This window comes from Opisthocomus hoazin, chromosome 1 (genome assembly GCF_030867145.1).
Source record: "Opisthocomus hoazin isolate bOpiHoa1 chromosome 1, bOpiHoa1.hap1, whole genome shotgun sequence".
NCBI lineage: Eukaryota > Metazoa > Chordata > Aves > Opisthocomiformes > Opisthocomidae > Opisthocomus > Opisthocomus hoazin.
The window spans coordinates 105460472-105486080 of record NC_134414.1 but is presented as its reverse complement, the minus strand read 5'-3'; positions in this window follow the sequence as shown (position 1 = coordinate 105486080).

Sequence of the window (25609 nt, the reverse complement as noted above, 5' to 3'; positions counted from 1 at the left end):
CTACTAAGATCACTACTTTGCAGCTGAATAACTATCCAAGCTCTGAAAACTCATAAATATACTCGATCTATTATTTCCAGCTATCAATCATATAAATACATTAAGTTTTCAGGAGTTGTCCCAGGAATATTCTGCTTCAGCAGCAATGCAAGGCGAATACTGGGATTCAGCCGCAGAGAGAAATGACAAAGCAAATTGCTTGCTTCTCAGCAACACGAGTGGAGCCGCAGTATCCAACAGGATCATGTTCAGTGTGCTCAGTGAAAAGGCCTATGCTCAGACTTCAAAAAAAGGAATTTCAAAACCAAAATCTTGCAATGGGTCAGAAAAGAACCCAGAGAAATCCATCCCCTACTCATCTTCAGTGACAGGTTAACCATGAGCCAGCAGTGTGCCCTGGCTGCCAAGAAAGCCAATGGAATCCTGGGGTGCATCAAGAAGAGTGTGGCCAGCAGGACGAGGGAGGTTCTCCTTCCCCTCTACACTGCCCTGGTGAGGCCTCATCTGGAGTACTGTGTCCAGTTCTGGGCTCCCCAGTTCAAGAAAGATGAAGAGCTACTGGAGAGAGTCCAGCGGAGGGCTACGAGGATGGTGAGGGGACTGGAGCATCTCCCCTACGAGGAGAGGTTGAGGGAACTGGGCTTGTTTAGCCTGAAGAAGAGAAGGCTGCGAGGGGACCTTATAAATGCCTACAAATATCTGAAGGGTGGGTGTCAGGAGGATGGGGCCAAGCTCTTTTCAGTGGTGCCCAGTGACAGGACAAGGGGCAATGGGCACTAACCGAGGCACAGGAAGTTCCGTCTGAACATGAGGAAGAACTTCTTCCCTCTGAGGGTGACGGAGCACTGGAAAAGGCTGCCCAGGGAGGTTGTGGAGTCTCCTTCTCTGGAGATATTCAAGACCCGCCTGGACAAGGTCCTGTGCAGCCTGCTGTAGGTGACCCTGCTTCGGCAGGGGTGTTGGACTAGATGACCCACAGAGGTCCCTTCCAACCCCTACTATTCTGTGATTCTGTGATTCTGTGAAATAACTTATTTGATGTAATATTGCCCAGAGCACTCCACAACTGGACACACAAATTTCAGAAACACCAGCTCTAATTTAACTTCACCAAAAGGCAAACTCCCAAGAACTCCTTTCCTTTGAGACTGGAATGGTAACACCTGCAGTGCATCAATAAGAGATTAATTTAGGCATCAGTTCAACTCATTACTGCTGTGCTGAGCTCCTGGCAAATAGCTAGAAAGTGCAGTAGGATAATTTTTTTTCCCCCTCAACAAAGGAGAAGGTGAGTGAGGAACAGACACTAAATTTGTACTAGGTCTGGGTAAAATTGATAGAGAGTTAGCAAGCTTGGAAGACTGAAGGCATTATCATTCCTTAGTAGACTTTTGGCTACCTCTCATGACTGCTTAAGCGGTATCTCTTGTTTTATAGCTTATGCAATGTCTTCAAATTATGTCATATAATGTCTGGCTGGTAAGCATGCTAGTGTTACTGCTATATTACATCTTTTATGATGTTTTCTCAATGCTCAGCTTAAGCATTGACTGAAATACAGGCTGCCTATTTGCATGCTAACCAAATTAAGTCTCCACGTTCTCCTATAGATAATTTATTAGGAGCAGATTTGCACTTTACTCTTTCATCTAAACCTGCACTCAGGAACATCAGTAGATAAAGGATGCTTCTACACGCTGCTGTAAATCCCATGATTTATTTTGAAGGAAGTTGCCCTTTCCCTGGATTTAGGATGTTACCAGGGATCAGAAGTGAACCACTTTTAAAAGTAACTCCTGTGAATACTGCATAACTCTCCTATTACAAGTTCCTCAGTGTACAATCACAGCCTCGCAACTTTCCCACGTCGCAAATGAATAGCTATAAATTCCCTTTGACGCTGACCTGGTTAACAACCTTAAGACAGGGTGGGATAAATAGTTCCTGGCACATCTCACTCCTTCCTCACTCACCATCCAAGGAGCTGAAGTCGTAGGGGCTGGGTTCTCCAGCTGGAAGAGAAGCTTGGAAAGTCTATTCCTGATTCCTCTCACTGGACTTCATTTCAAAGATTTTGGAATAGTAGGCCAATTCCTGATAGCTACAGCATCCAGCTGGGAGTTATTCTTGCTCTAGAAAGCAGTGATAGAGACTGCTTGCTTTCAGAACTTTGTATTTTGGGGAGTATGTCTTTCACGCCGCCTGTCTCAGATTGTCATCTATCTTTGGCAAATATCATCAACATACCATCGTTCAAACGACAGCAACAAGCTGCCTTGGCGGCGCTGATCCCATGCGCGGTGCAGGCTGGGGTCCCAGGGGGTTACATCCCCCATACCTGTGAACAAAGGTGCCCGGCACTCCTCTTGGGGACCTCTGCCCGATGCCGCTGGAGCTGGTGGGCTTCACCACAACAGGTAGCTTATGTTGCCTTTTGGAGTCACTGTGGTTTCCATTAGCTGACCTGCACATCTAAATTTCAGTGTGCCCTAAAATCATTAGACCTGGTGTGAGCAAGAACCACTGCCTCATCTCACTGAACCTTTCCTAGTTGCATCTTTAAAAATAAGCAATGGTGCTCAAGGGAAGCCTCTTTCTCCTCAAAGAAAGACTCACTTTTAATTACCAACTACTAAACAAAGCTGTTCTCACTCCTTTCAGCTACCAAAACATGTACCTAATTAGATAACACACGACATACTCATAAATAACCTGGTAATGGAGACACAAGGAGAGGGAGATGCCAAGCGTAGACATACTTGTATTCCTTTGGAAAGGGTGCTACATCCTTACGCATGAGGTAAGTGCTACTTTATGTAGCCCAGAAGTGGTAATAAAAGGACTCTATATGTACTAAACATTTTTGTTTATGACAGGTTTATAAAAAATCAGCAAATTAGAAGTAACAGGAACAGAGTGTTTATTTTAGGCCTCTCCAAAAATGTAATTGTTGAGACTCCTGTTTCATTGACATAAGCAGCTTTTCCCATTTCTCTTCATTCCTGACTGATCTGGGTCTTTGGAAATTATTTTGGACTTCTATGATGATACCACCTAGGCCTGATGACTTTTTCATACTCCTTCCCTGCTCTTTTTCCTAACCGGACGTCAAACAGCACTTCCTCTGGGTGAAGTCCCCCTAGTAACTCTGACATGAACGCTTCAACGAGTCACGTCCCTCTTACCTGCCACTAAGGCTGGCCAGTCAGGAGTAAGCGGTGCCAAAACAAATAGTTTTGCTTCAGTCGCTTGGATGGGGGATGCGTATGTATCTATCAGTCAACACTGATTGGAGGAAAATGATACAATCAGTGCGATTTGGTAAGCGTTATTTTGGATTCCCTGCGGGTGCAAGTCTACAAGCAAAGGCTGGGCAAGCAACCACTTGCTCTGCAAGTTACCCTGCTGCTGCTCAGCCAGCCCTTGGCAGAGCTATGCCTGCTTGCAGCCCCGGCTGCTCCAGCCTGGCAAGCCAGCCGCATGGCGGGAAGTGCTCCGTGGGGACCAGCTCGAGCCACGGCATCTCGGCATGGTGCTCGGCTTGCGAGCGGGGAGGCGAAGGGCGGCAGCGGCATGGAGGACTTCACTGCAGGGACAGCAGTGTGCGTGGCATGGCATGCCTGGATGGGCAGACCAGCGACATGCTGTTGCCACCAAGCATCAAGCAGATGCTGACCGCTTGGAAAATGGCAACCCACATGTCCTCACTGTTTTGCTGCTGGCCATTTTGGGATTGGGAAGGCAATGGCCTCCGCAGCTGTGCAGTGGGTGCGAGCCCCATGTCACCAGGGCTTGGCTGGTGCCACCTCGGGGTGATGGTAGTGGGAGAAGAGGGGGTTTGTGTGCCTGGGGACCCAGCTGTTGTTGGTGTTTTCCCTGGGCCACCACAGGACTTCTTGACACAGCTAGCACTTGTCTGCACCAGAAAGTGTTTGTAGATATAGCCAAATGTGGCTAAGCCACACTTGCGCAGGTTGCGCCTTCAATAGCTAGTTTTACCCTATATAGCTACTATGGATAAACTTGCATCTCAGCTGGCCTTTCATGGCTACCACTTCGTTAAGCAAGAGAGTGACTTTTCTCCATGCTCCTGATAGCTATGCCAATGAAACTTTTACTCACTAACAATAACTTAACAGTATTCAGTCTTTGTGAAGGGTAAAGCCATTCACAACTTCACGAACTGGGCAGGATGGGATGGATGTGCGCCCAGATAACAGGGATGCTGCTCATGCAGCAGAATGACCTACAGCACTGGCATCCCCATGCCAGCTCCCTCAGGAATGCCCGTGGGCTGTTCTCCCTTGGCATAGTCCAATGCAAAGGCTGCAGAGCCTCCATCCAGATGACTTCCCCCCCTCATCAACAGGGCTCCAACCGTGCTGTCTGACCAGGACCTCCTGCAACCTGGGGCAGTGCTATGGGGATGGGAGGGAAAGCGCAGAACCCACCAGCTCCAAACCCCTCTTTGATCTCCGCCAGCCTGCTGTGTGCCAGGGACTTTGCCAGGGCAGTCATGCTGGCTTGGGGGGCACTTGTGTCCGTATGTGCTCTGGGGTCTGTGCTGACGCTGTTCCACATCTGCTTTGACAGACAGACAACCTGACGCAGTCACTGAGAAACAGGGTGACGCTGGTAATTCAAGAAATGGCAAACCATTTGTGTGTGTCTGCATGCTGGAAAATACGCTCAAGAAAGGTTAAATCTGTCTTTGCAGCAGCATGAAACAAAGGGAGCGAACATCAGGATGGAGGCACGGCCGCTGGAAGGAGATTGGTGCCCCTGTTGTGGTAAAGGATGCTGCAATGTAAAATCACGCGTCGCAAGGAGGCTTGCAACATGCTTGTTTGTCTCTATTCCACGTTACAGTGAAGAGTGGGGCTGGGTTTGGCTTTTTTTTCTTTTTAATCAAAAGAATTCTGAAATTAAATTTCCTCAGATTCTTTGCTTGATGGATTGCTTGTGATGAAAATTGATACAGAAATAAATCACTGTGCAGGATGCTACCTGAAAAAGCTGTGGTTCTCTGTTTTCTTTGTCTTCTGTGAAACAACTGGCAGGTACTCAACTTCACTGTCTCATTTCTGTTTGTTTTTAAAAGCTAAAAAGGCAGCTCTCACTTGAAGTTTTCCTAGAAGACTCTCAGCAATGAAGGGAAAGCGGTGCAGCTTGTGGCGTTAAAGGCACCAGCAAGGCACAGTTTCACCCAAGCATTGCTTAAGCGGTGGTTCTGGGTGTTTCTGTACCTATTTCGAGCATGCCCATCTAGCCAGGGATGGAGACCTATGATTAAAGAGGAGCAACTGAAGCCCTTTGTGAAGGACAGGGCAAAGGCGATGCGTGCAGCTGCAGGGTGGATCTCCATGGGGAAGACAGCGGCCGCCCTGATGCCTGACCGCAGCCACAGCCCAGAGCAGAACCACGCAGGTGGTGGGAAGCTGAAGCCTGGGCTGTTTCCCATCCTCCCACCTAGGTAAAAATACACACGTGTCCAGCTGTGAGCCTGCTGGACTCATCTTCTTGCAAGCAAGTCCTCTGCATGTGCTTTAAAGGAGGAAAACAAAACATGGAACTGAAGGCATGGAGGTGGATGTGGTAAGATGCAAGACAGGTTCACCACGGGGTAGCTTATTTTTGTCAAATCTGACACCTGATTTTTTAGATACCAGATCTGGGATAAACCTTTCCTCTCTGGGTTCCAAAAAGGCTGCAGGGCAAGGTATGAGTTTACCTGGAGGAGGAGGATGTCGAGATGGGCAAAACCTTGGCTAAGGGGATAGGGCCCCAGGCAGTGGGGAGAAGAGTCAGAGCAACAGATGCTCCTTACCCAGGACTGTTTCCAAGACTGGTCTTACTCAACATTTTTTCTCATAACCTTGGCTCAGAATGTCAGCATGCGCTAAGAAAATTTGCTGATGGCACAAAATTGGGAGGCAACACGCATTCAAAAGGCTAAAACATGCTACAGGAGGAGGTCATGAATGAAAGTAACAGAAAAGGGAGGAAATTCAGTAGCACAAAAAAACAAGGTCATACGCTTGGGAACTACTTATTTTTTGCTGTAAGCAAGCAGCTCTTCAGCTAGCAGCAGCAGAGCTTTTTGCCCTCAGCAAAGGGCAGTTATGAATGATAACATGATGCAGCTGTGAAGAGGGAACTTCAGCCTTAAAATGCTTTCAAAGAGGCATCTCTGTTAGTGGTACCTGAGGAAGGGTCGCACTGCTGCCACTGTGCAAGCTTTTAATTATCTCTCATTTGCAATAGCAGGTACAGTTCTTGCTTCCAGTTCCCAACATGAATTCCCAAGCAACACAAAATAAGGATGGAGAAGAGTTATCAGGATAATCAGAATAAAAAATTCTGTATTACCAGAATACTTTTGCTAAAATCTTTGGCTTGGAAAACTAGCAGAACAAAAGCTCAGAAGAAAGTCAGCTGCTGTCTGTAAGTGTGCTGGGCATAAACACTTGGGAAGCGGACCTGCTCAAGCACCAGAACAATTTCATCGTAAGAACATATGGATACACACTAAACATCAATACATTTAGACTGTAAATTAGATGAAATAATTAAATCATTAGATGAATTAAATAATTAATAAATAATGAATAATTAAATCATTAGATGAAATAATTAAATCATTGGGATCACCAGATTCTGGAAAAGGCTTCCTATCATGGACTAAAATAATCCACCTACTCTTAATGTGGAGTTTAATGAGTTAGAAAAGGGACCGGGTGACCTTAGCATGCTTCCTCAGTGCTATCCATCAATAACAGAAGTGGTAAAACATAGAGATGTATGGGTAGCTTTGAAGCTCCAACTTTTTCTCAGGTTTCGAAAGCTAACTGAAGGCATTTGCAAGCCTATGCTCTACACTCTGCCTGCAAAATATTCCAGTCAGAGAGTGTGGACTCAGGTTTCTTAGTCTAAAGTAGCACACGGACTATGAAAGTGAGATTTCAAAGACATGTCCAAACCACTTGTTTTGAAGAAAAAAAAAAAAATCTGACTATATCGAAGTCTTTTAAAAACCGCATTGAAAGAACTGGAAGTAGTAAAGACATTGAATACTTCTACTTTACATGCTGTCGTTTGTCTTTTTCCAAAGCAAATTTTGAGCCAAACAGATTTTTTTCTGTTTCCCATTCCCCGTTGAGACACCTGCAATAGGCTCAGAAAAGAAAGATGTTTCCCAGCTGTCTGGTCACTGTGGTTCCACAGAGCCCTACAGGTGTATAGTGGTGATAATAAGTGTATAAATCATTTGATTTTTGGACTCACAAAAGCTGAGGTTCTTGGGCTGGCAGGTTTGGCAGGGAAGACAGTTTTCCTTGTGCAGCATTCATTTTTCCATGCCTATAGCACTGTCCAACAGGAGGGAACTGCACATCTTTTCAGGGCACTTTTCTATTTTTTACAGTGTTCTATTTAAAACATATAATCACAAACACCATGAATTATTGTCATTTAACAACTGGGACTTCCTGCCCAAAACGGTCTTTGTTTATAAGTCATCACCCATCTCTCTATTAGTAGATTTTCCAGTAACCCAATGTATTCGGGGACTACCTGGAATGGTATGACTAATGCCTCCCTCCTCACATTTTCCTATGTTCCTAGTAAACCAGGAATGAGAAGCAGCCAGAGTATCTCCAGCTGAGCACCATCCACCTCATGGGCTCCTCTCTTCTACCATGTTTTCTGCATATGGTTCTGCTTCCCTGCATCACGACACACCCTGCCCCTGCCCCTCTGGAGCCTTGCAGAAGTTAAACAGCAAGAGGCCAGCTGGTAGGTTTTGCACTGACCCTGGCCACAGGCTTTCTGCATGACCAGCTCAGCCACACGACTCTTGCGTCCCCTGAAGTCCCATTCAAAGACCTGCCCTGGAAGTACGTCTCCCGTTACCTACACACTGCTCCCATGCAAGCTGTTTCACCTTCCAGTCATCTCTAGTCACAGGTGTCATTTTTCTTTCCCTCCCCCAAGACATCCTCTCTTTCACCCCGGGCTGAGTCCAGCTCTGACTCGCCCTCTCAGACGCCTTTCCTACACCCATACAACAGCCCCAAGGCCCGCTCTCCTTGGGCTAGCAGCTTGTCAGCCTTCTGGCACTCCAAGAGCTGCAGCTTTTGAATGGATGTGGGGATGACTTCTTGGAATATTATTCTTCTTCATGCTCTTCACTCAGCTCTCTTGGAAGCAAGCCCTCCCTTATCTCCACAGATCTTGTTGCTTGAGATCATAGCCGAAAACAATAAACAATTAACAAATTCCCGGGGAATACCTTAGGTGTATTTTCACATCGCGCCTGACACCACATCCCAGCATGTCTGCACATGTTCATGTCTCCAGGTTCCAAGCTCAAACCTACACTTTCCCAAAAGATTTAGTTCAGATTCTTTTTCTTTTTGCTGTGCCCCATCAACTCCACAGGCAACCACCACCTTGCCGATCCTGTTGATTTCACACAAAAAACATTTCTGTGTTATGCCAAGAGCCAGGGCATATGTGGGCAGACAGACAGAAGGATCCCTCACTTCCCTGGTATTATAACAGTTTTTCTTACTCGTTCCAATGCTCCACAGAGCAGTAACTATGTCCTCGCTGCTTTTCTCCCTCTGAAACATGCCTCTGTCTTTCTGCCACTGAACTGAAGAGAAATTTGCCCCAGGTGAGACTAACTAGGAAAGCAAGAGTGCGCTGCGGTGACAGTGCCAACAGGAACACTGCCAGCGGTGTAAAGTTGTCTCATCCTTTGTGATCCTCTGCACAGATGGATTTTGTGCCACGGAAACAACACCTTGCCTTTCCCTGAAATACCACGGTGTGGGAAGGGTGGAGGGCAGACTTTTCTTGAATGGTTCTTCCGCTGGCCTGTGAAGGAGACCCGTCTTAGTAATGTTTTCCTTAAATACTGTGCAGTGACACTGAAAAAACACCTTTTATTCCACACATAGCTTCCTTCAAAGAAAGACAGTTTGTGGAAAGAGGAAACGGCTTTTCTTAGGTTCCCTAACATAGCTGGAAAACACAGGTGAGGTTTTGGGCATGCAACCCTTTTTATGGCTTCTTTCTCCTATAATTGCTTTAGAACGTGCAACAGATGTACAGCACACGTAAAGCAAAAAAAAAAATCACTTCAACAATATTAGCACAAATGCGAGCTTTCCAGCAGGACCACCCTTTTCACTTCTGTGGCACTCTTTTGAAATTAGAAACTGCTTAATTATAGCCTGCTTGAATGGTGCTGGCCATCTGAACTGTGCCAAGGGGAGAGCGGGCAGGCCGTCCGCCCCAGCCTGGCCTGCGGAGCAAAGGCTAATAGGCATAAAGGGGTGGCTGTCCCCATCCAACTGCCTCCACCACTTTATAGACTCGCTAGGTCGAAATCATTAACAAATCATTTTCAGACATGTCTTACTATGCAAACAAATGAGCCTAAGAAGCTTCGAGAGGTGTTTCCTAATGCAAGAAGCAAGACAGAATTAATACCTTAGCTTTCTCCTTGAACATTTCCATCTGAAATATTCTGAAAACAAGTAAATCCACTGAACAGAGCAGAGGAAATGAACACACTAAAGCCCTTCAAAAACACTCTGGGGAAAACAATGGCACTTGCCATGACTTTCCTCCAGCATATCAAAGAGGAGAGGACAAAGGTCTGATTTATCAGACCTGTGAAGAATGGTGTTATTGTTCTTTTATTTCCTACACACACGCACCCAAACAAACGAGCCCTTCCTGCACACACCACCAGGCTGCAGACACTCCGTGGATGTCTCAGCTGATACGTCTGCTACGGCGGGCAGGAACACAAAGTACTTTACCGGATTGCTTAACAAGCACTGAGCAAGCAGCTATAACCCCTGGCGAGTACGCAGGGTGGTTTTTTCAAGCCAACTTTGCATATAGGTGTAAAGAAGTGGCTCTGACTTGTCTCCACGCTTGAAATCTCATTAATTTTTCTGTTGATTCATTCGTTCAGTTACCTAGCTAGCATGTAACATACTGCATGCTGAAACTTGACCTCCAAGCGTATTATAAGCCCAGAGAGAAGTACTGGTTTGATTAGCATCTGCATAAACAAAAAATTTCCAGTAAGAAGAAAAATTTCTGCAAGATGATTGTACCAGGAGCTGGTACGACGTCCGTCACACCAGCAATGGCTGTACAAACTTGACTGTAGATCATCACCCAGTGAAGACTCCTTTCCAGGTCAGGGCTTCACATCTGTCCCTGACAGCTGCCCACTGAAGAAAGCTGTTGATTCTCTAGGAGTTTCCAGGAGAAAAATATCAAATGCACGATAACCATCAGCAACTGCTACTACTTCTGTGATGAATCGGGACGGGAACCATCTGCACGCTGCCTGACACAGTAGTGTCCTAACCCAGGCTTACTGGATGGGAAACTACAGCTGCAGCACAAGTAAGCATGGATACCACCCTCATTTCTTTGTGCCATAGCTATGGCTTTCAGTCTGATGTTTAAAGCCAGTGGAAAAATAAAAGCAATGGAAAGCAGAAAAAAGATAGCTACCTCTTGAGTAAATTCCTTCACTTTCCTCTGTGTTTTTGTGATTTACTGTGAAACTCTTTGCACCAAAATATTTCAGGAATCTTTTAACAGAAAAATCAGACTAATAGGAGAAAGCATGGCAGCATTGCTGCCCTCACAGCTGGCCTTTAGTTTCTGAGCCACTGAATTTCTCCTCTCTTCACATTGAAATTTAAAAAAAGTTACCATAACTTGGGGATCTCTACATGCTTTCTTGCAGTATGACTAAAGCTAACCAAAATTACCTTACTTTTGCCCAGGCCAGGGGACAACACATCAGCCGCTAATGCTCAGTAACTAACTTGGGATGGCAATTCATTTGACCCACTGGAGGCATCAAGTTCATCTGAGCTAATTGTACCTTTACAACCAACAGAAAGGAAGAGGAAAATCCCGAGCAATTCACCTTACCCTAAGACAGAAAGCAAAAATAGGCCAGTTGACTCATGCCCAAAACACACCCATTTCTCCCACTGACAGTAAAAGGAGCCTTGGGCAATGTGCCGATGGAGACAGCCATAGCGTAGACATGTAAAGGTAGGTGAGTCAAATCCCACCCCCGCGCGGGAGCCCTCAGCCTCGGGTGCGTGGTCCAACTCCTGCCCCTGAGATGGGTGTGGAAAGCAGACCGGTCTCTTCCTTTCTCACATTTCACGAAAAGCAGCCAGAGGGTCTTTGTTTCTCAATGACAGCATTTCCCTCATGTCCAGGAGTGGGGTGGAGAGGAAAGCCATTTCCTACCCAGCTCTTTCTACTCATAACCCAGGCCATTATTGCCCTTCATCACTGAATCATAGAATCATTATGATTGGAAAAGACCTCTAAGATCATCAAGTCCAACCATCCACCCAACACCACCATGCCTGCTAAACCATGTCCCGAAGTGCCGTATCCACATTTTTTGAACACCTCCAGGGATGGTGACTCCACCACTGCCCTGGGCAGCCTGTTCCAATGCCTGACCACTCTTTCAGTAAAGAAATTTTTCCTAATATCCAACTTAAGCCTCCCCTGGTGCAACCTGAGGCCATTTCCTCTCATCCTATCGCTAGTTACTTGGGAGAAGAGGCCGACACCCACGTCTCTGCAACCTCCTTTCAGGCAGTTGTAGAGATAAGGTCTCCTCTCAGCCTCCTCTTCTCCAGACTAAACAGCCCCAGTTCCCTCAGCCACTCCTCATAAAAGTTGTCCTCTAGACCCCTCACCAGCCTCATTGCCCTTCTCTGGACATGCTCCAGCACCTCAATGTCCTTCTTGTAGTGAGGGGCCCAAAACTGAACACAGTACTCGAGGTGCAGCCTCACCAATGCCAAGCAGAGGGGCACCATCACCTCCCTGCTCCTGCTGGCCACACTATTCCTGATACAAGCCAGGATGCTGTTGGCCTTCTTGGCCACCTGGGCACACTGCTGGCTCATGTTCAGCTGGCTGTTGACCAACACCCCAAGGTCCTTTTCCACCAGGCAGCTCTCCAGCCACTCCTCCCCAAGCCTGTAGCGTTGCATGGGGTTGTTGTGATCCAAGTGCAGGACCCGGCACTTGGCCTTGTTGAACCTCATACAGCTGGCCTCAGCCCATCAATCCAGCCTGTCCAGATCCTTCTGCAGGGCATTCCTACCCTCGAGCAGATCAACAGTCCCGCCCAATTTGGTGTCATCTGCAAGAAGACTTGTTTCACCGCCGGTGTTGCTGAGCTCTTCTCTAGTGCCTGCCTGCTGGCACAAGGTGCTGGGGCCTTGCAGCACCAGTCTTGCCACTGGGATTTCAGGTGCACGTGCTCATGGCTGCCAGCTCACAGCTTCACCTCTCCAAACTGGCCATGGACCATTTGGTGACCTTGCTTGAGTCCATGGGCTTGGTCTTCTCAGCTTTCAGTGTCAATGTCTCATTGTTCAGGGCTATTACACCTAGTTGTTACTGTGACTGCCATCATGCTTACCAGCAGCCCTTGTACCCCAGATAAGCCAGCACAGACACTTAGCATCCTCTGCCCCACACGGCTCAGGGGAGGGCAAAGCGATGGCTCTCCTTCCTCCCCTCTGCCAGCCCCACTGCCTGAGCCCAAGCTTGGCTGTGGGGAGAAGGCCTCCAAGGAGCAGAAGGACCAGAGATGTCTGAGATGGCAGCTGGTGGCACGGAGCCATGCAGGATCCCCTGCAGCCTGGGGGCCAGTGGGCTGTGCCCAGACCTTGGAGGGATGTAGTAACCTCGGGAGGGTGCCCATGCTCACCCAAAACACAACCCTGCTAGGCTGGGGGGGGACCTGGCAGATGCTGGGGTGAGGGACAAATAGTACACTCTTAAACTATTAATTAATATGCACAGTAGGGAAATGAATGTTACATGTGTGCACAGAGGCATTCACTCAATAACTGTGAGGCTCTTCAGTCAAATAGGTGGGATTTCAGCTAAGAGAAAAGCAGAGGAAAGTGAAGGGATATCACTCAGCAAGCAAAGGCACCACAATGAGAATTTATCATGCAAAAGTAAAAAATAGCTGCTGCATAGTTCGGAAATATAAAAATAGTTTGGCTGTTCCCTTACCCTTTCCTTTCAGTCACCACTTCACGGCAGCCCTGGGGTTTGTTTGTCTCCGTTGCTATGGGGAGGCTGCACTGCCAAGCCCTGCTGGGGAAAAGTCGTTCCGCTAACGAACTGACCCAGGACTAACGGCTCTGTAGCAACATTAACTCTGACTTTCTCCCTCTCCCTTTGAACATCTGACCTAGCGTATCTTGGTGCAATTAAGTATCAACGCTTCTCCCCTTCTCACAAAGTATTTCCTGCTCTTTTAAAAGAGCTGCGATGGTTGGGGTGAAGGCATGGGCACGACATCAGTGATCTGCTGCTGGGGTACTCCCTGCAACGAGCACCATCACAGGAGGACGACACGCCCATGGCCATGCCCAACCCAGGTACCCTGGAAAAACACCCTGGGCCAAATTCTGCGGCTTCAGGCTGTGATCGCGCTGTTACCCTGACCGAGGGCAGAGCAGAAGAGGGGGATGGCGCCCGTCCCCCTCCACACGCCCCGGGAGCTCCGACATGTCCACCCTACGTGGCATGGCATTCAGCGGGATGGTGGTGGCACCTCCAGCACCTGTCACCCTCGTGGGTACACCATCACTCCTCATGGATGCCCGATGACCACGCTGACCAGTATGTGCAGGCGCGGGCTCTCCGTGCCCGCCTTTACCGCTCTGGCCCTACCCATAGGTGCCTCATAGGAAACATCAGCCTCCTCTCCACGCTCCTCCCCCTCTGCCCCGTGCCCTCCCAAACTTTCAGTGCCTGGGATCCCTGCGCTGGCCAGGTCACGGACGTGGCAGCGCGCGCGCAGGTGAGCCATTCACCCCTCCGGGTCTGCCGCCGGGAGCCACTGGTCAGCAGGGCTGTCCGCTATGGAGTGCCTGCAGCCCATCACTTCCCAATACAGGCATTTTGGCACCCCATCTGTTCGCGAGTTTAAACATTCCTGTCTGCAATAAACCTGTCTTGCTTGCCCCACAGCTGTCTGAACGCCGTATTTCCCTTTCCTGCAATGTTCAAATGTACTGTTTGGCACCTGAAGGCTTCACATTTTCATAACACCTTCTATGTTTGCAGCACTGTACAGACATTCATTGCCATCTCCTAACACCCCAGCGAGGTCGGCGAGCAAATATTTTTCTCTTTTCTTGGGTGGGAGGACTGAAACAAAGTGAAAGCGGTTTGTCTTGGACCGCATGGCAAAGCCTCCCCAGACACACCCCAGGTAGCTCCTGAGCCTCCCTCCCCGTTGCGAGAGCGCTGTGTTCGCACGCAGCCCACGGGCTTTCTCACACCTGGAGCCCATCCCTACAGCTGGCAGAGGCCTCTGCTCTCCGCGAGCTTGGCTGCCGGGGCAGAGTATTATGTGAGCAGAGCATGAGTAAGAAACGTTTCCTGCTGGGGACTTGGGTTAGGGCTGCTTTTTTTTGCATCCACGACACATGATGTGGCAACACCCAGTTCTTGAGAGCAGCCCCGACCTTCTCTGCTGGCCAGGCTGCAACTGCCGGAGCTCAGCTTTCTAAAAAGGCAAGTGTGAAAAATGCGAGAGCGCTTTCCATTGCTTGTGGGTGGTTTTGCTGCCATGCCATGCAGGCACGGACAGTGAGGCTGAGCAACGGGTGCAGGAGAGGGGATTTATAACCTCCTTGTCCCCAGTCCTGTGCTCCTCCAGCCCTGCTTCAGAGCGTTTGGTGGTACTAGTCTGAAACGCCAGCTCTTTGATTGCTATTATACAGAATAGCCGGGGTTTTGCACATTGAGTTGCCTGCCCGTTTGAATATTTCATTCTCCTTGCCGTAAGGATCAGGTACCAGGTGACTCCATGACACAAGAAGAAAGCCGCAGCTGTTGTCCTGCCTATTCTTATGTGCCCACGTTTATTTCTGAGCTCTGTGGTCTCCACGCTGGAGCCTCAAACACCGAACACGGAGTTCCGCCAGCCACTTCGCAGAGCTGTGCTGATAAGGAAGGTAGCCATCAAAGGGAAGCACAACTTCAACAGCTGTAAAAGGAGTGCCTCTGGCTTCTCCTGATGGCTAGCAAGTGGGGAAAAAAGCACAACTTTATTCTTTTTGTGTCAGGGTCAGCATTTACACAAGCTGGCAAAAGACTAAGGCTTCTATTTCTGGCAACCCCCCTGTCACTGGGCAGTTCAAAAGCTTGGTTTGGATGTATGTTCCAGGGACTTTTTTTTTTTAAGTGCTTAAGGAACAACAATCCCACCCTTCTCCTATCACCCCCCAGCAGCACCCACCCATCGGTCAGACACAAGATTTGGACATGTTGCTGTAGTGTTGCCACAGCCCTGTCCATTAAAACAAAACAGGAGAAAGAGGGGATGGACCCAAGTGCATTAGAAACTTTTTCAGGAGCATTTCAGACATTTTGGTGGTTCAGCAGAAATTTAGTAGCATATGGAATCGTAGAATCATAGAATGCTTTGGGTTGGAAGAGACCTTATAGATCATCTAGTTCCAGTTCCCTGCCATGGGCAGGGACACCTTCCACCAGATCAGGTTGCGCAAAGCCCCGTCCAACCTGGCCTTGAACACTGCCAGGGAGGGGGCAACAACAGCTTCTCTGGGCAATCTGTTCCAATGCCTCACCACCCTCACAGAAGAGAATTTCTTTCTTAGACATAATCTAAATCTGCTCTCTTTTAATCTACAGCCATTAACCCTTGTCCTATTGTGACATTAACCCATGCCTTTCTAAAAAGTTCCTCTCCAGCTTTCTTGTAGGTCCCCTTCAAGTACTGGAAGGCTGCTATAAGGTCTCCCTACAGCCTTCTCTTCTCCAGGCTGAACAGGCCTAACTCTCTCAGCCTTTCCTCATAGGAGAGGTGCTCCAGTCCTCACATCATCTTTGTGGCCCTTCTCTGGACCTGCTCCAACAGGTCCATGTCCTGCTTGTGCTGAGGGCTCCAGAGCTGGAAGCAGAACTCCAAGTGGGGTCTGACCAGAGCAGAGCAGAGGCGCAGAATGACCTCCCTTGACCTGCTGGCCACACTGCTTTTGACGCAATCCAGAATGTGGTCGGCCTTTTGGGCTGCTCACGCACACTGCCGGGTCACGTTGAGCTTCTCGTCAACCAACACCCCCAAGTCCTTCTCCTCAGGGCTAACATAAATCCAGTCTCTGCCCAGCCTGTATTTGTGCTTGGGATTGTCCCAACCCAGGTACAGTACCTTTCACTTGGCCTTGTTGAACTTCATGAGGTTCACACAGGCCCACTGCTCAAGCCTGTCCAAGTCCCTCTGGATGGCATCCCTTCCCTCCAGCATGTCAACCGCACCACACAGCTTGGTGTCATTGACAAACTTGCTAACGGTGCACTCAATCCCACTGTCCACGTCGCTGACAAAGATGTTAAACAGTACCAGTCCAATACGGACAGCTGAGGAACGCCACTCATCACTGGTCTCCCCTTGGACATTGAACCTTTGACCGCAACCCTTTGAGTGCGACCATCCAGCCAATTCCTTACCCACCAAGTGGCCCATCCAGCAAATCCATGTCTCTCCAATTTAGAGACAAGGATGTCATGTGGGACAGTGTCAGATGCTTTGCTCAAGTCCAGGTAGATTAAATCGGTTGCTCTTCCCTTATCCACCAACGCAGTAACCCCATCGTAGGTGGCCACCAAATTTGCCAGGCATGATCTGCCCTTAGAGAAGCTGTGTTGGCTGTCACCAATCACCTCCTTATTTTTCATGTGCTTTAGTATAGTTTCCAGGAGGATCTGTTCCATGATCTTGCTGGGCACAGAGGTGAGACTGACCGGGCTGTAGTTCCCCAGGTCTTACTTTTTTTCCTTTTTAACAAAAGAGGTTACGTTTCCCCTTTTCCAGTCAGTGGGAACTTCACTGGTCTGCCATGACTTCTCAAATATGATGGATAGGGGCTTAGCAACTTCATCTACCAGTTCCCTCAGGACCCACGGATGCACCTCATCAGGTCCCATGGACTTGTGCACCTTCTATCTACATCAGCAACAAATTTACCTGCACTGGAGTTTAGCGTTCCAGATTCCAGGGCCTATTATCTAGGTTAGGGCACTGTTTCAAGTTATTAGTTTTATAGCCTGCTTGTAACTACAGAGAGCGATTTAATTAATGACATCCTTGCCCCAAAGAGCTTTAAAACGTAGCCGGCTTGGCGAAAGGTGAATGGGAAGGTGTGACACTGTTGGAAAAGTGATCAGCCAGGGAAGTGGGCCAGAAGGAGCTGGGAGACACGCTTGTCGGAGAGCTGCTTGGCGATCTTTGCTGAATGGGGACCTCACTTCAGCTGCACTCTCAGCAGCCCCCCAGATAAGCCCCCACTGGTACCACCAGCAGCTGGGCAGCCTCAGCACTGAACAGGCACATCAACGGTGCCGTCCATGCAGAAACCCTTTTTGCACCTGGTTCCTCTCTAGAAGTATGCTTGGGGCTTGAAAAGGGGTGGTGGGTGCTCAGGCAGGGCTATGCACATTCTGGGTAGGCTGAAGAGAGGGGCTTCCCCCACCGAGGATGTGAATCCACAACCATTAAGCTTGCTATGGAAAACTGGACAAATACGCCAAAGGTGAGCCCTTGCGAGCCTCGCCAGCCCTTCCGCTCCCTCTCACCAGCCTCTCTGGCAGGGAGCCACTCTCGCTGTGCACTGTTTGGTACCCAAAAAGAGCAGAGGGGGCAGAGGGAGGAATCCAGGCTGCAGCCAGCTCCCGCAGGCACCGGCCCTCGGGAAGCCACGGAGCAAGGAGAGTACCAGTAAATAACCCAATGGAGAGGAGAGGTTGGCATCGCGGCTGCCTGGCAAGACGTGCTGTCCCAGGACAGGAGAGCTCTCCTTGTCTGGCCATTTCTCCTGCAGTGGTAGGGATGGGTGGGAGCCACTCGCCTGGCCAAGGTCACCTGCATGAAGCCTCCGGGCACCACTGGCACCAGGTCTGCCAAGGGAAAAGCACTAGATCTATTCAGTGGAAATTATGAAGGTTTATGCTACAAATCTCTGTTTAGGGCAGTGTTAGTCATCTGCTGTGGGTGTGATTCAAGACCAAAGTTAGCTGACCAAATTCCCTATATAGTCAAGAAAAAGACCAAGAAACACGGGGGTGTAATCCAAAGTGCCTACGTTACACGCCTGAAGTAAAAGAGAGTCAATGCTGCCATTGTACACAGCGTGGTATTTTAGTTTCTGGCTGTACTGAATATTCTGTGGAATCTGTAAAAGCAAAACAATCTTTTAATACTTCATCAAAGTGGTTTTCCTTTTTTCTGCCACCAGCAGGAGGTATCACACATGTTTTGCTGGTATGCACTCACCACCCATAAACAGCACCATTTTGGCTACACTCACCAGGTGTTCTTGAAGGTTTTGTGCAGAACCAATCCAAAAAAACACCCCAGGAGTGGCATTCCTCTCCACCACCTCCAAAGCAGGGCTGGCAGGGAGTGCTGCGGGGCAGACCACAAAGAGGAGTTTTTTGAAGGCCTTAGAAATCCAATGCAAATACACAGAAGTGAGAGAAATGGCGTGAGGACAGAGAAAAAAAAGCACAAGAGCCCTTTAAGAGTTCAGGTGTTGTAAATTATAGGAATGAGGGAAACCCTGGGCAGTTAGAATCACTGCACAGGTGAACGGAGCAGGACCCTGGGAGATAATATGATTTAGGATTAGTGAAACACAAATGACAGAATAACTGAACCAAAAATACATCTGCAGCAACATGGGTCATTTAGTGCCAGCTGTCAAGGAACTGCGTAAGAAAGAGTTACTATCTTTAGTTACCCATCATCTGAGGAGGCAGAGGAAATGATGTAGTGATGCAGCAGAGCTGCAAAAGAGTAAACATCACAGAAAGTTCATCCATCAGGGAGGGAGGGGCAGGCCAGCCAGCATAACACTCATATTGGCGAAATAACAAGCTATTCAATTTCTGAGCACTTCTAAGGATATCAAGAGCACAGCCAAAACTCTGCTGCCAGTTTTCTTATCAGATTTCCGAATTCCCTTGTTTCCTCCCTCATCAATCATCGTGCCTTCACACCGTGCTTCAGATCCTCGTTCTTCCCTCTACATCACCATTGAGCCCACTTCCCCCTAACCGAAGATGCTTGCAGGTTTATATCAAGCAGCTTATCCAGTGACACCATGATTTTCTATCTTTGGAATAGCCAACAACATGTCTATTTCCACACACGCTTTCGTGATTCAGAGTGATGCAATCTCCCAGTTAGCATCCATCAATTGTTCTTAAACAGTTCCCTGGGAATATTTGTTATTGGCAATTAAGTTTTGTTGGTCACATAAAGTTGTGTGCCATTGTTTCCATTTCCTGACTGGAGGACAAGGCAAGTCATTTCAGCGCTAATATTAACACGGTGTGATTTTCCCTTTGCTTCTGCAAACACTTGTACCTGCAGCTTTGAAATAATCATTCTTTGAACCACCACAATGTAGTACGGTTCAGTTGACCTAACGGTCATGCAAATGGATGGCAAGAACAGTTAAGCAAATTTCCTTAATTATATGCACAAGTATGAGTGGATTTTTGTTTTAATACTGTTTACCCAGCTCTCCGTTACAACTGTTTGCCTGTTTTCCTATGTTTGCATTCTCTTCCTTTCTTCAGCTTCATTTCATGGCCATTTCCTTTTCTTCCTGTATTCATAAGGTCTCCTTCTCTATTCATTCTGCTACCTAGTGAGCCTTTCTCCTTCCTGAAATGAGTTATCCTTGGCAACCCTTTAAGCAAATTTTCTCTATTATATACTCTGCTGTTACCTGAAATCTAATGCCCTCTTCGGCAAAGTTGGTTTGGGACTGGTCTTGCTTTTCCCCTTGGGATTCATTTTTCACACTTTTTTGCAAAACACTTTAACTAGTTGTGAAAGACCTCAGCCAAAAATTATGAAACAGGACAGCAGCCACATTAATAAAATCTGAGATTGGAAAGGAAGAGAACTGTTCTTAAAGTAACACAGCAAACCTGTTACACTGTCCGTTCTGCTTTTGCATGGTCTGGAAGCAGGGCAGGAGGGGCGCCGGGTGTGTAACGCAGTGACTGGTGAACCTCTGCGCAGGCTGGCGGGCTCTCCCCAGTGGGCTGGACACCTGCGCTCCGCGCAGCAGCCACAGCCATGCTGCTCGCTTGATGCCTCGTAGCCGCTCGTCTGATGTGTCCACATCCGTGACCATGTTGTCCTTTTCACAGGGGTCTATCCTAAAGGTAAGACGGGCAGATTTTCCTGGACATTTTCTAAAAAAATTGTAGAGGCTCATCTTAAGAGTTAAACATTATTACAGATGAAATGTCTCTTTTTCTTAGGGGAAGAGGTGTGACTTGCAGAACGAATGCCCTTCAGACAAACGCTACTGCGATGAGCTATCAACATGCACTGCCGTTTCTTCCTGGCATGCCCCACCCCGGCAGAATTACATTTTCTGCCCATACAACAAGTGAGAGCTTGTGGCATACTCTTTTCATTCAGATGAGACACTCTCAAAATAAACTTTGAGGCAAGCAAACCTTTGGAGTTGCGCTATCAAAAGAGATCTGCGCACACACACCAGTGAAAAATCGCATTGTGAAATACTCGAGCTTGACATGCAGCTGAAGAAACACACATCCACCAAACGGAAGGAAATAAAAATTACCCAGTAGTATTTATGTCCCAGTTCATTCAGCCGTGCTTCTACCCAATTTTCTACCAATCCATTTACAGTGAAATTCAATGCATATCCATACTGTAACCAGCTCTAGTTATAGCTCCTTTCTGGATTTTATAGCTTGGCAAGATAGATGTATTAAAATAATAGTCTGATTTAAGCACAGTTTTCATACCCTTACTGTCATAGTCACATTGAAATAGTGTCTGGGGATACAACATTATCTCTTTATATCTTTTATTATCTCTTATTATAGCAAACTCAACAGAGAGAAATATACAATACACCTAATAATAGACATCAGGAACCAGAGACAGCAATGCAAATCCCCAATCTCAGTAATTGGATAGGCACTTACAAAATGCAAATTTGCCTTTTATTCCTTCAGGCAGGCAGTCGGCTGATGACTAAGGAGCCAGGCCAGGGCTCACAGGCCTGCACCGAGATTTCCAGTCCAACCACAGCTTCCTGCATGACTTTACTCCAGTCACTTAACTAATCCTGGAGATCTGTTTACAGCTGGTAGGAGGAGAATGCATGCTTTCCCTATCAGAGGGTGATTATGAAGGTAAAATCCCTTAATTGCTGTAAGGAATGAGAAGTTTTGAGGGCTCTGGCAACCTCTCACTGGATCTTAAACACTGATTTCACTACTGTGTCTGCAGGCGCAGCTTAGACCAACAGGCTTGTGGTCAGGCAGAGCCTCCTGCTTCAGGGCATGGTCAGACACACTGTTTGGGTTGGAGCTGCTGTGGATTCAGAGGTGACCTGACTCCCCAGCTCCTTGCCATAATTTTCAAACCAGGGTGGTTGAGCCTATGCAGACATCGAGTTTAAGGAGAGCCACGGCTTCAAAATTAAGAGTTTAATGATTAGTTAAACAGTTGCGCCATCTATGTTTAGACAAGTCCTGTGTTAATATGTGCTCAATCACCCCTGAAACGGCACAGCAAGACACCTCTCACTGAAGTTCAAGTTCTCGGCCACAGACATCCCTGCGCCGACCACATCCCTGCAGCACGGAGGGGTGACGCCCGTGTGGGGCACCTTCCTTGCACTTCAGTTTTGTCCACGCTTGGGTCAGCAAACTTGTGAGTCTCATTGATGCTGTGATTTCCATTCAGTTGCCAAGACCAACACCAGGGAAGGTCCACGAGGCTCCATGCTGGGCTGTCTGCAAGGCAGGAAAAATTGGGCTCAGTCAATGAAGGTAAAGCTCACCACAAACAACCAAGGGAGGTCTGGCTGCAGCTGGTGGGAGAATCAGCTCGATATTTCTCAAAAACAAGAGACACCCAGATGTGTTTTTTTCTCAAACCACTACCCTTCTCACCACTTGCTTTTTGAAGTACTGTGGTTTCACATTCCCTTTTCTGAAGTGCCAGGCATTGCAGCTCTAGGTGTCCCTATTTTGGAAGTCCAGTTCTTTTCCTTACTGCCCTCTCTGCACTGTCCTCCTCACAGCTGAAGTAGTATCACTGCAATAAGGCCACGTTGAAGATAAAGGAATTGCTGTCACAGCAATGCTGTCAGCAGAGGAACATGCTGTCCCTCCAACCAGATGACTGGCAAGGGGGGAAAGGGTTTCGGTAGAAGCATTTCGGATGTTTCCTTCTTAGGAAAGCTTTCCAGTGGGCTTTCACCCTAAAAAAAGAGGAGACTGAGGTCATCCTAACTGTCAATGCCTCGCTTTAAACGTGCACAGAGTCTCTTACAGGCATATACCACCCAAATGCCAAGGTAACTATTTGCAAGTACAGCTGCTGCGTTCGCACTCAGCAGAGTAGCTCGTTGTCTCAGGCAAGCAAAGGGCTCTGCAAACACCCAGCAGTGTTTGTGAGCACCGCGCACGGAACCGGCTACCGTTTTGCCTTCAAATTAGCAGGCTGAGTGCGGACCTGGCTCTGAATTCAGCGATTCTTTTGCTTTACCTCTGGTGCTGTACCTTCAGCACCCAATCCTTTGCCTTGCACAGCCCCCTGTGCAGTGACAGCACCTCTTGGGAGTGCACACGGAGCTCTTGCTTATGCCCATGGAAGTTTTAGCCCCTTCTCTATCCCCCCACAGTGACACCATAACATTTTCCAGAGCAGTTACAAAAAGGAGAACAAAATGTAAAACAAATCGGCTTCACTGTGCTGACTGTTACATGCAGCCCATTCACCAGCCAGTGTCCAACACAGGCACCTCTTACAGGATCAGGGCCAGCTGAACCAGTCACCCTTCACCCCCCTGCTCCAAGAAGAGCTCTCCACTCCCGTGCCTCCCTCTCCTGGCAAATCCTTGTCTTGATTCCCAGCCACACCTGCAACCAGCTTGATCCCACTACTTCTGCTCCTTTCTCCATTTCTCAATGGTTAGGACAGTCACGCAGACAAAGGGAGACCTGCTCCCAGATCTTAGCACTGTCTCTGTTTTACCTGCAACAGCCTCTGGATAAGATACAGAGGAAACATGGGGTCAGACCACGTGCGAGCGGAAGCCACAGCAGCTTCCACGCAGGGCACTGCTCCGTTCCTCAGGCCCGCGAACGGTGCACACCAGGCACCCCCAGCCTGAGGCAGAAGCTGAATGGGTGTTTTCAAGGCCACAGCTTCAAATTTAGTCCCTAAATGGATCTGGGCTTGTCCTTGTACCTCACCTCTCAGCTTTATAGGCTGCTGCTGAAGCAATGCCCCTGCAGTTGAGAGCTCGAGCTGTAAACAAGGCAGATTTTTCCACGGGAGTTTCCCAGAGGTCCAAAAAGCGATAAGATATCCAACCCTCGGTGGCTTTCAGCCCTGCCCGTTATTCAAATGTGGTGCATTTCAAATCAGATTTCAAAGAAGGCTATCATCCTGGAGAGGTACTAAGTTGATAATTATTTGTCGTTGGTTGCAGGGAGCAGGGTGAGTCTGCAATCCATTAATGACTGCAGGATCACTCAGCAGCAACACATCCAAGGGAGCCCTGGAGATCTATGAGCTGTTTATGAAAACTATTTTATTATGAAAAGTGTTAAAGGCATCCTTTAAACTGCTTGGCAGGCTTTATTAGCAATTCATTTCTGCCACACCTCAGGTCAAGCTACTGCAGATCTTGCAGTGATTTTTTTTTAAACATCTTTTTATTTAGTTGGTGTCTCTAAGATTGTTTTGAATCCTGTGCGTGCCCGGTGAGCTGCTGTCTGGGTCATCTTCCAAGTTGGCCTTCACAGCCAAGCATGCAATTTAACTGTGTTTTTTTTGTGTGACTGCCATTACTAAAGGACCACTGCCACACACTGGCAAACTTTGAAATATGTATTTTCCTAAAGTCCCGCTGACGGTTTTTTCCACCCACCATTTCTGCTTCCTAAAGGATTTGTGTGGAAACAAGTTTTTTCTCTTTTCTTAACCAGATTTATCCCTCTGGCCAATTAAATCAGAGGTGCTGCACAATCTGCTCCGCAGGTGACATCCAGATACATCATCGCAAAAGCTGCTGGCGTGTCATTACAGGAGGACTGGCAGGGTCGGCAGGAGGAGAGGGCTGGCCATAGCATGACAAACTGGGCATTCACACATGAATACTGTTCCAACAAATCAGCCATGACCAGAAAAAGTCATAAGAGGAATGCTACAACTGTGGTGGGACTCAGCTCTGGGTTTCTGAAGCTCTCTGGGCAAGCAGGTACAGGTCTTCTGTGTCCCACCAGCTTCCGAGAAAGTCCTCATGCCGAATCACAAGGATGGTCCCAGTTCAAGGGTATCTTGCTACAAAAATCTCCCGCAGGCTTTCAGTGCTGTCTCTGCACAACCATTCCTGGGAACATGATTAAACTTGTCTTAAAGAAGGGGACGCTAACACAGGTTGGCAAGAAAAACATCACTCAGGCTTCAGGTTCAGCTTGTGCTGACACTTCTCAGGCATTAGAGAAGGCTATATCCTGCAGTGATTATTGCAGTGATTGCTGCAGATGGATGGGGCTGTGGTTACTCTTTGGCATCTCAGCTCCATCATTTTGTTCTTCCTCCAGCTGCGCATTTTCAGTGACACTGTGGTCTAAAACACAGACCTGAAAGGGTAATTCTGTTCTCTTTTTTATTACCTTTGGCAAATGGCTTACAGTCATGATTACAGAAGTTTGTTTTAATTGCTTTTGATATCCTGGTGTGTCCTATTTACACACGACTATTTTGCTTTATCGTTTTTCTAGCTGGACTTTTTGTCTTCCCTGAAAGTGATATTCACGATCTTTCATCTTGCTTGTAAGAGTCCCTCGGAGATGTCTGCTGAGTGCCATGGTCTGAAATAAAAGTTTGGCCAAAGCCTAGTGGAAGTGAACAGGACTGCAACGAACCATAGATCCATTTTGAAATATTGTCACTTTGACATCTACTTTAAAACATTTTCAGGTGTATTGTGTAGTAGCCCTGGAATTATTTTTCTTCTCCTTATGTGATCTCTTTGAGGCTGGAACCACTTCTTTGCCCTGCTTGGGAGACAGATCACCTGATTTTTAAAAGAATTTACTAGCTACAGTGCTTCTGCATTTCTCTGAAAACACTGATCAAACAGCACTGCTTAGAGCAGCACCCCATGTCTGACTAAACTGCCTCTCAGGTAGAAAACACTTCTTCTTCTGTAGCAGTACATCAACAACTGTTCGAGGCTGTTAATGATGAAGAAGAAAGCTGATGGGAGGAGCAGTTTCAGAAGTCTTTATTACGCCCCAACAGTTCCAGCCCAGCAAAGTCAGAGGCAGAGAGACCCCTCAAGCCTGTGTGTCCTCCTGATCCAGTACAAGATACACCAAACTGCTAATGGAATGAGCTCCTAAAAAAAACTAGGAGATAATATTTCCATTTATCGCTGCTAAGGCCTTGCAGTGATGAAAA